This window comes from Gallus gallus, chromosome W, assembly GCF_016699485.2.
Source record: "Gallus gallus isolate bGalGal1 chromosome W, bGalGal1.mat.broiler.GRCg7b, whole genome shotgun sequence".
NCBI classification, from domain to species: domain Eukaryota; kingdom Metazoa; phylum Chordata; class Aves; order Galliformes; family Phasianidae; genus Gallus; species Gallus gallus.
This window is the reverse complement of record NC_052571.1, coordinates 7,193,196-7,204,691: the sequence shown is the minus strand read 5'-3', so window position 1 is coordinate 7,204,691 and position 11,496 is coordinate 7,193,196. Positions and strand designations below refer to the sequence as shown.

Genomic DNA, 11,496 nt, shown 5'->3' with positions numbered 1-11,496 from the left:
AAACACTTGGAAACAAATCTCACAGAAGCCTGTCCACCTTCCTTTACACACTTCCACGCAATCAGAACACAGTACTACACGAACAGGCTGACACTCATTCCCTGAAAGGAACATGTCTCACTCACACACCACACCCACTCTGATATTTAGAACAAAAAATGTGCTTTATACCTAATACACAATGCTGACGACGTCTTTTAGCTGGAATCTTAATAACGCTAGTACATTAGTCAATTAGTTGCAAATCCTACCCCAGCTGGCAACCTAACCCGTGAGCTCACATACCTCGGGAGGGGGAGCAGGCACGCTCCTTCATACCCTGCGTAGGACGTCTCCTCACGCCTTACGGGCATCCCCTTTTCTATACACATACCTGATCTGCCTATGGATGGTCCTTGTCTGTCCCTGCAGTGACTGGGTGAGGAAGGGAGACCTTCCAGGAAATCTTGGAGCGTGCCAAAGGTGTCCCCTCTCTCAACCAATCCTGCAGCCGAACAGAGCGGATCCATCCTCGTTGCCAAATTGACGTGCGGAAATCAGATCCTATATCCGGTAAGGATATAGAGCAGGCATGTGTCTATTGGTGATGCACATACACCCTGGTGCAAGGGGGATCGCTCCACCTAACTTGCACAATGTCAGGAGAAATTGTGCTATAGATATAGGTCGAACTAATACATAATCAATAGTTAACAGGAATTCAGATACATTTTCATTACGTTCCTGAGAGCCCATTAGCATGCAGTATAATGAGACAGAGGATCAGAGGGCAGCGCAGGCACAGTTCTCATAACTTTCAGTTGCTTGCAGCTTGTCTCACAGCACCTGGCACAGCGGTCTCTATTACAGCTCCGCATTCCTTTCGCCTACTCCCATCATTGTTCTGTGTGAGACAGTGATCCATAGCTGTTTTGCTTGCAGTGACCCAGGGGGAGATAAACATGACCTCCCTGGGTCAGCCATCCATCCACAATTCCCACGTTCCTTTCTTGCGCAAGCAAAACAGCCAAGGTAACCTTCGAGATCATTCTGTTAACAACAGCAATAACCAAACAAATTATGAGGATTCCCAGCACCACCAACATCAATAGACAAAGGCCCTAAGACATCCCGTGACCTTGAGCTAATAACAGAAAGTCTATGGCAGCATGAATTTGTAGCAAGGCATGCCGTAAGCTGTTCCAAAAAGTAGAGTGCAACCCTTGCGGACATATAGTCGCGTTGTTACCTTTTGCAGCTGTGCCATAGGCACCCAAACCCTGTCTTTTTTATGTATTGGTGCCACAGTAATCACCAACATTCCAATAAGTAAATTTACCACCGCTAGATACATTAGTCCAGCAATCAGTTCAGCGAAACATCCCAGTCCGTGTAGTAGAAACTGCTATAGAGGGGGGGGGGGGAGGATGGGGGGGTAAGGGGGGGGTGTGGGCCGGCGTGGCCTGGGCTCGGGCCTCTGGAGGCTGTGGCCAGCCGTTCAGCGGGGGGTCGTATGGCCATCAAGGTGTTGGCAACAGCACGCCTTCCCCCCAGGTGTAGAAAGGTTGTCCTGGAGTTGTTGTAGAAACTTGATGACGTTCGCCTCCGAGTCAGACTCCTCATCCCCACTAACCGGACCTGCCGCAGATTAGCGGGGGGAGAAGGCTCGGAGGTTGGCAGATCAGCGTCAGGCCCCTGCCGCTGTTGGTCCTCTAAAGAGATTGTAAAGACGAGAGCAGCTCTCGGGGAAATTAGAGGACCCTGTCTCCACAGGAGCGGCTATAATTTGAGTAGCAGCAGCAGCCACTTTTGCCTCCACTCTCATAGTCTTATGCGTATTAATCACGATTCGCCAGGTAGAACCTAGGGCTGTAGCATCCTTCGTCTTGCCCTGAAGGACTCTGTCCCACATACAGTCCCCAATTTCACGTCATTCTTCCGCTACGAAAATGAGCGGAGGAGCCTTCAAAAGCCCCTGTTCTTGGGCCCATGTTAATAGCTTAGCTAGGTCTTTGTCCTTCACTGTCTCCCCTTGCTTAGTGAGGATACTGAGAAGCAGTGTCTCTTGTCTGTGCTGCTGCAAATTCCACATCCATGCTAGCAGCAAGTGGCGGAGGAGGAAGCTGTGCAATCTTCCTACCCGAGTAGCCGCCCATCCCGGCACATGGCACTCACCCCGCTGCGGGTCTAAGTCGACGTGTGTCTGGCACACGACTCTCTGAGCTTCCGTCCTCTCAGCATGGAGCTTACCCGCTGCGACCTTCCCCGCTCTCGTTGCCTTCCACGTCAAACCGCTGTGGCAACTCTTGAGCATCCCGCTGCCTCCACGTCGAACCGCTGTGGCAACTTGTACAGCTTTCCCGAGTCCCTATTCGGGCGCCACTTCAAGGAAGGCGGCCTGAATGAATCCACGCGTCTTCACAGAAGTAATAGTGGAAACTTCTAAAAGCTACTTTATTGCCCGAATCAGCTCATACTTATACAGAAATACAGGTACACATGGCAACTTATAATTGGTTAGCACACAGAAATCACGCGTCTTGCTCGTTAGCTATTGGTACAGCATTAATCATCACACGGCTTTTTTCACTGTTCTTCGCATTCCACTGTCTTGATCTCTTCCCAGGCTAGCTACCCCCTTATCTTAACTGAAGACTCAGTTTTTCTTCCTGCTTTGACAGCTTCAAGGTCTCATAGCCTGAGTTGTGCACATAGCACTCGAGCTCACAAATTCTTGCACCCTGAGCCACTCTCCTACAGTAACGAACCAATAAGAATTTTGTAAACATCCATGGAAGGCTCCCAGGGGAAGGAAATTCCCAAACAAACCCCTTTGGGATGCGTATTGGTATATCGGTGGGATATTGCAGGGGAACCTGGAGGCACCCTGAGTAAGAAAACTTTAATCAAGTATTTCAATCAATGGTGGCCTCAGAATGGGGCCCTAAACTATAATGCCTTCTTACAGTTACTGTTATTCTTAAGGAGGGAAGGTAAATGAAATAACATGAACAGTTTTTATAATTGAGTGCTCTAAACACGACTAAGTACTGGGTTTGTGGAAACTGAAGAACTGTATTGTTTAATTTGTGGGTTCTGAAGGGAATGGGACAAACAGTTCTGATGGTATAAGTACGTGTAATTGTTAATGGTATACAGAAGCTTGATTGAAGGTATGTGGAAGTGTAACTGAGGGTGTGAACAGTGGACAAAGGAAAAAGGGTTAAAGAGAAAGTGAGTTTATCTGCACTGGCATGAGAGCAGCCCCCCCACACCACTGTGAGAGAGAGAGAGAGCTTATTTTACTAACTATGATGTTGGGATGCAAGATGACACAATATAATACAATCTAATTGGGAGTAAGGATAATAAACCAAATGAAATGAGGGAGAGCGAAAGAGCGATAGAGAGGGAGAGAGAGAGAGAGTGAGAGAGTTTCCGAAACCGAAAGCCTTACTTGATGAAGGCACCCGGCTTGGAAAGCACACCCACTCCTCTCCCGGCAGCAAGCGAAAGCGAAGAAAAACCACGCGCAACCAGATGACGTATCTTCTGTGATGTGTCTTCCTTCTCTGACCGTGAGGTCCTCTGGGATACGTAGTTCTTCTCTTTTGTCCATGATGTTATGATGTGGAATACCAATAGCAAAGTTACAAAACCATGACACTCTCCTTTTTGGCTTGAAGACTCTCTCGCTCATCTAATACTGTCTCCTGGAGACTTTCTCTTTCAGCGCAGACACTCTCCCTCTCAATTTCAGAAACTCTCTTCCTCTCAGGGATAGTATTAAATAAGGCCCGATAAGCATTAGCCAGGCCCCAAATTATTTGTGCCTCCTCAGATCTGCCTAAACCACAACATCCCTGTCTCAAATATCTGTTTAGGGTCTCAGGATTTTTTAGGCGTTCAGGAGTAAAGTTCCACGACACTGAACATGTCCATTTCTCTAAAGTCTCTCCCAAGCCTCTCCACACTCCCTGCCACTCAGTATTCTCTGGCTTTGGGGAAGGCTTCTTCTTCATAATATTAAAAACACAGATACTGAGTGAAATAATTACAATGACAAACAGTGCATTCAGGGAGATTAACAACGTGGTCAGGTGAGCATTCAAACAATCCATAAAGGATTCGCAAGAGAGACTGGGAACCTGCTTCAAAATCACAAGAAGGACACACTAGCAATGCCTTGTAGTCTCGCAGTCTCTGGCTTAAAGAAATCCTTTTTTCCTACTAATGTTAAAAGCTTCTGACTGCCCGCATTCTCCACCAAAAATTTGCCACGGAGTTATCTAGATAAGTCTGTGCCCGTGACAAGGGGGCAGTAGGCCCGTGGGCCCCCTGGCTTCCCGAAAAAAAAAAATGGAGCAGTGGCAACGGTCTAAGAAGGAGAACTTATTTTACTAACTATGATGTCGGAATGCAAGATGACACGATATAATACAATCTAATTGAAAGTAAGGATAATAAATCAAATGAAATAAGAGAGAGAGAAAGAGCGAAAGAGCGAGAGAGAGAGAGTGAGAGAGAGAGGGAGACAGAGAGAGTGTTTCCAAAACCGAAAGCCCTACTTGAAGAAGGTGCACGGATTGGAAGAGCACCCACTCTTCTCCCTGGCAGGAAGTAAAAGCGAAAGACAGTGCGCAACCAGATGACGTATGTTCCGTGATGTATCTTCCTTCTCTGACCGTGTGGTCCTCTGGGATATGTAGTTCTTCTTCTCTTTTGTCCATGATGTTATAATGTGGAATACCAATAGCAAAATTACAAAACCATAATGCAGGGGGTTCTCAAGAATCACCTCCCTGCCAAATGTTTTCGAGCTGCTCTCCAGTCCTTATCTTCATGGCCTTCATCCACCTTGTTATTCCAGACCTAGTGCCTGTGAAAGTGCTTGGAATCCCTTCTTTTCTAACACTCTCTACATAAATTATCTCTATTTGCCCCTTATTTGTACTTTGTGAAGCTGCTTTCCCTTTTCTTGCCGTGAGACCCTTCTCTCTATAACTGCAGGGTCCTGTTCTCACTCTTCAATTCCCCCCTTTTCTATAATTTAGCAGGACTTCTACCTGCTAGATCATTTTTATTCTGTTCTACGTGTCCCAAAATAAGTCCCACTTTCCACCTTTTGCCTCATGTCTCTTCCATATCTCGTACTCCTTTCTAGTATTCCGGCACAGGCAGGCAAAGCATCTCATCATTACACAGGTAAAACCTACCAACAGCACCAAGATGATGCAAACTAGGAAGAGCTGCTTTAACCATTCTAGATTCAGTAGCCAGCTAGTAAGCAAGTTCCATAAATCTCCTTCCCAGTTGGTGTCATCCTGACTTGTCCTATGCAGGACTTGCATCTGTTCCCAAATTTTCCTTAAATGTCTCGATTCTTAAATCCTTATTGATGTAAGCACAGCAACTCTGATTTCTTATTGTACATACCCCTCCTTCCTTGGCTGTTAATAGGTCTAGTGCCATCCTATTCTGGAGTACTACTTTGGATAAAGAGGATACCTGTTCTTGGATTGCTCATAATGCATCCATTGTGGCATTCTCTACGATTTCCAGAGTTGCAGAGATATTTACTATAGCTTTTTCTAGCTGGGCAACTCCTTGAGCCGGGATAAGAGCTCTCAGAAAGCTGTGGTATCCCTAGTTATATATAGCTAGGGGGTTGTATGTACGCTTAGTTCTAATTCAAGGGGTTCTCAGGAGTCCCCAAGGGATTTCCGCATGCACCATGCTCTGGGGTATTAAGTATCCTGTAGTGCAAGTCCCTGTCCAATTTAAAGGAAATGCTTTCTGTGCCTGATCGTCCCCACATAACCACCAGTATCCATGAGGTAACTTACATGGCATGGCCATATTTTCCTGATGAGTGAATGATGCTCCCACCTCTACAATTCCGAGCACGTTCTTATCTGAGACCCAGTGTGACTCCTTATCGATTCTAGGATCACACCCCCCACCTTGGTTCCACCTTCCAGCTTCACTGATCCCTGATACTGCCCCAGAATTTCCATATTCCCAACTACACCCTATGCCTGTCAAGTTCCATCATCCAACCCCCACCCCACCTTTACCATTAGTTTTTCTGTCTACAAAGGTAGATCTAGTAGAGTTAATAACTAGTAAATCAAACTTAGGTCTCTTTTGTGGCTTGTCTTCTATCCCAAACTTACACATTCCGTGCTCTACCCAATCTGGAATGGTCCAATTTAGTGCCACTGTCCCATAAACTGGAACCTTTCCCTCCCTTCTAGGGAGGGCAGTGCATATCCAACAAGATTTGTTGAGAGCCAGGCCAATTTTTTGAGTTATTTTTAAGTAGCTATTCTCCTGCCAAGCTGTAACTACTGTCCCAATCATACTGACTATTATCAAAGTCCTATACATGCTTTTGGATCCTGATTTTCAGTGGTCCTTTCTCTTCTGCTGTCCACTGTGGTCCTGGTGCTTTCTTCAGGCGGGTATGACATATCCACAGTGTAAGTCCCTCTATTTTGGCAGCGGTATGGGTGGTCAGGAGAATTTGGTAGGGTCCTTCCCACTTTGGTTCCAGAGGTGAATCTGAGAGAGATTTAACATAAACATAGTCGCCTGGCAATACATCATGCACTGGACCATCTAGGCCTCGTGCCCTGGCACCGAATACTGTTTCTTCAATTTTCTTTAATTGCTTCGCCAAGCAGACCATATATTCACTGAACACCTCATCCCCCACCTGCACAGAGATTTCCTTTTGTACAGTATAAGGTCGCCCATAAAGAATCTCAGGTGGGCTTAATCCTTCCCTGGTTCGGGGTTTAGTCTGAATTCTCAGAAATGCCAAAGGCCGTGACGGCGGCCAGTGAATCCCAGCCTCTTGGCCAAGTATTACTATCTGTAGTTTGATCAGGTGATTCATTTTTTCCACCTGTCTGCTTGACTGCGGTCTATAAGGTGTGTGCAATTGCCAATCAATTCCCAATAATGTGCTTATTTGTTGGACCACCTTGGCAAAAATGTGGGCCTCGATCTGATGAGATTGCTACAGGAGCCCCGAACCTTGGAATTAACAGCATGTAACAGCATTTTCATTACTTCCCGAGCCTTATTAGTCCTACAGGGAAATACCTCTGGCCATCCCAAAAAGGTATCAGTTAGTACCAACATACAGCGATACCCCCCTTTTCTTGGGAGTTTCAAGAAATCAATTTGTCACTGTTGCCCTGGAAGGTTCTCTTTTCCAATAGGCCCACTTGAACCCCTTTCCTGGTACTAGGATCGTACTTTGTAATGTCTGTTTGCCCAATACATTTTCTTATCCTCCCTTTGAACCAATTTCCATAGAACACCAAAGGGCAAAACAACACGTCCATCTGTCAGCCTGCTCTCTTCCTTCTAAATCATTAATTAGATTGCTATCCTCTTTAAAATATTTTACAGGTTCTGACTCAGGTTCAGAAATTTTAAGTTTACCGTCTGGAATTAAAGCCCTCTTCGACTACCTGTTCTGCCATCTGATACACCATCTTATCTCCATTTTCCTGTACAGTGTTACCTTTCTGATGTCCTTTACAATGTATAATAGCCATGCTCTGTGGTAGATTAACATCATGCTGTTTTTCCTTGTGTGTGAGCAATCCTTGCTCTTTTCAGATGGTACTATGAGCGTGTAGCATCCCAAATACATAATTAGTATCTGTCCATATATTTCAGACTCTTGTCAAGGCAGCTATTTCAGCCTTCTGAGGGAAAGTCCCCACAGGTAACGGTTGTGCTTCGATTACCTTGTCAGTAGCAGTTACTGCATATCCTGCCTTACGGTTTCCTTGTCTCACAAAACTGCTTCCATCAGTAAACCAGGTGTCTTCTGCATCTTCTAAGGATTCATCTTTCAGGTCCGACTGGCAACAGTCCGTAACTTCAGTTGTTTCAAAGCAGTCATGAAATACTGGTTCTCCAGGAGTTCCGCTAAGGAAAGATGCTGGGTTGACAATATTAGTTATAGTTATTTCTGTATCATCCTGCTCTCCCAGGATGGTCTGGTATTTCAGGAACTTTTGGGGGTGAGAGCCAATGCCCCCCTTTACCTCCAATACAGTCGACACTGTATGAGATATTAAAACTGTTATTTTTTGGCCTAGAGTAGATTTGCTGGCTTCTTAAATATTGAGCACTAGTGCAGCTGCTGCTATAAGAGATTATTCTTTTATATCATTGACTCAAAGTTTGCTGAGGAACAAGTCCAGGCAAGTCCTGGGCAAAGGTAGAGAAATCTTTTGTCTGGAGGACACTGATGGACAGGTCCTGGCTACGGGTTGTGAAATCCTTTAAGGAGCACAGATGGACAAGGCCAGGGGCAACAAGAGAGGGATAAGCTTCTGATAATGGCCGGGAAACATTCTTTTGTGTGGACTTATCTCGAGGAAGATTGGTCATCTCAGGAGGTACCCACACGACTCTTGCTCAAGCACCCAGGGATGTCATGTAGGCAGGATAAAAAGGAGGATAAAAGATGGTCCAACAACCATGAGGATAGGTGTCTGCCATCAGATCCCTCACCATGAAAGCCCTGCATGCTGACGGACTCAAGGTGTCTGCCATCAGATCCCTCACTATGGACCGTATGCTGACGGACTTCCCTGGGCCTGCTACCTGAGACCTGCTGCTTCCTCCCGGACTTACTCTGCGGCTTCTTCCTGGACCCACCCAGTACCTGCACCCTCTCGTTGCCTAAGACCAGCCTCGCTGCTCCTGCCTTTCGGCCTCAGACCATCGGAACGGTATGCAACGGGACTACTGCCGGATCCTGGTGGTGACCAGGATCCCCGCTTTACGCAATTCGTGCTTCTTCCTATCTTTTCTATCGCTCGCCTTCCCTTCCCCATCACCCCAATCCGTAATAGTGACTGCCCTCCCCTTTCTTCATCTCCGTTATTAACATTTGTAATAAACTGGTCGGACCAACATTTGAACCGTTGTTTCTTAATCTCACGCCGGGTATACATACATCAATCGCACTTGTCGGCGCGACTGGCGCTGGAGGCAATTTTTGCCATTCCCGCAGGAAAACGAGAGCCTGCTTTTGCCTCGGTACGACAAGGTGTCTCTGAATCATTTGCGCATTTCGTTGATTGTATGTGGGTTACCCTGCGTGATAGTGACTTGCCTGAAGATGCGAAGCACCAGCTGTTCCGAGTCATGGTACACGACAATGCTAACCCAAGCACCAGGGACATTTTCGCTACGTTGCCACAGGGTGCCACTGTCAAGGCTATGCTGCAGTGGCTAGCTAGGGCTGAGCAGGGTTGCCAGGCTACCCAGATAGCAGCTGCAGTACAGCAAGTGTTAGGTCACCGGGATGCTGGAAAAATAAAAGGTGCTGGCGTAGGTAACCAAAAATGCTATCATTGTGGAATGACTGGGCATCTGTGTTGGCAGTGCCAGGAAAAGGTACAGTGTGACACTTGCCAGCAGGATTCACATGCCACAACAACTTGTAGAAGAGGGGGTTCGGGAAACGGCTGGCACAGCACGGAGCACCGGCGCGTGACGAAACAAGTACCGGACCACAACCCAGCAGCACTGGCTATCTCGACCAGCAGCAGCCAGCCACTCAAAGGAGTCTCGGAGTGGATGTGGCAACAGCAGTAGACATTCATCTGCAAGACACGATGGTCCAAAAAATGCGTTTGGTGGCTGAGGGACCATTGTCTTTGAAGAAACCCATTCATGCTATCTTAATGAGGCGATCCTCCTTGGGCCATTCGGGAGTGTTCTTAGTTCCCGGGGTAATAGACTCTGATTGTCGGGGACCGATTTATGCGCTACTGTATACCTTAACTCCACCTGTGTTTATTTCAGCAGGTACACGTATAGCTCAATTTATTCCCATACCAGCTGGGAGCCTGAATAGCTCAGGGGCGGATCGGAAGGGGGGATTTGGCTCCACAGCACCCATAGCCTGTTTGACTACTCAACTCGGAGATTGACCAATGATGCGGGTAAAGTTGCAATGTAATCAGATTAGCATCACTGTGACAGCTTTGCTAGACTCTGGGGCAGATATCTCCCTGGTCTCTTCTGACATCTGGCCGCACAAGTGGTCTACTACTACTGTTAATAATATCAGTGGGGTGAGTGGGTCTTCATCCACTCGTAAGTCAACAACGCCCATTGTAGTATTGGTGGGCTCTGAGAATGCTGTTACCGTAGTGCTACATGTAGCCAGACTGCCTGGGGGCCTGCAGATGTTGCTTGGCTGGGATGTGCTAGGCCAGCTTGGGGTGTGCCTAACTAATCAACCTTTTCTCTAGTGGCCACTGTGGCACCTTCACCCATTGCTCTGAAATGGAAATCTGATGACCCCATTTGGGTGGAACAGTGGCCACTGAAAAAGGAGCGCCTAGAAATCACCAAAACATTAGTACAAGAGCAATTGGCTGCGGGTCATGTTAGACCCTCCACTAGTCCTTGGAATACACCCATATTTGTTATCCCCCAAAAGTCAGGTAAATGGCGATTGTTGCATGACCTACGGAAAATTAATGATCAAATGGAGGCAATGGGCGTGCTCCAGCCTGGCCTGCCCTCGCCAGCTATGTTACCTGCAGATTGGGCAGTTATGGTTATCGACCTAAAAGACTGGTTTTTTTACTATCCCTATTGCTGATCAAGATCGTAAACGCTTCGCCTTCTCAGTGCCATCTATTAATAAGGCGGAACCAGCCAACCGATATGAATGTGTAGTCTTGCCCCAAGGTATGAAAAATTCCACTACCCTTTGCCAGCGGTTTGCGGCGGCAGCGCTAAGGCCCCTCTGAAAAAGGCACCCAGAAATGATTACCTATCATTATATGGCTGACATTGTCTTTTGTCAGTAATCCCAATTCCCGAAAACTGGCTGACCGAGGTAAATACCCACCTCAGTCGGTTTGGTCGAAAGCTGGCTCCGGAGAAGGTGCAGTGTACAGCCCCGATTTTATACCTAGGCTGGAAGTTGTCAGACTCTGTAGTGTCTCCTCAGCGGTTAGAATTCAGGATGTGCCACGGTTTTATGATTTTTGGTTATCAGTATTCCACATCACAACATCATGCAGTGTACTGGGAGTTAAAGAGCAAAGGCTTTAGTTCCGGGTACCTGTCTGGAAGAGAAGAACAACTACGTTCCCCAAGAGCCTTTTCGAGTACTGTTATCATTCCTGCTCAAGGGAACAGATATAAGGGCGCAGGACATCTGACTCGGCCCTCTTCTCGTCTCGCCATGTTCCCTGTCAGATCGGTTCGTTACTGCTGCTCCCGACTGCACGCAAGGCTTCAGTATTAGCGTAAGGCCTTTGGCTCTCGGACAATCTTTCTCTCAATTATTGTTGATTTATATTGTATTATAGTGTGTTATCTTACATTCCGATGCTATATTTAGTAAATTAGTTTGTTTCTCCTCAGATCGTTGCCGCTGTTTTTAATTATTTTGGGGTTCCCTGTTTCCCTTCCTGGAGGCACGGATTTTGCGAAATCCCTCCGCCCCACTAGTCACGG

The 11,496-nt window shown here is 46.8% G+C and overlaps 1 long non-coding RNA gene across 1 annotated transcript in view; it reads right to left on the bottom strand.

Moving 5' to 3' along the window:
• LOC124417491 overlaps window positions 1-11,496 on the bottom strand; it is a 35,490-nt gene that overhangs the window by 3,340 nt on the left and 20,654 nt on the right. The window lies entirely within an intron of this gene.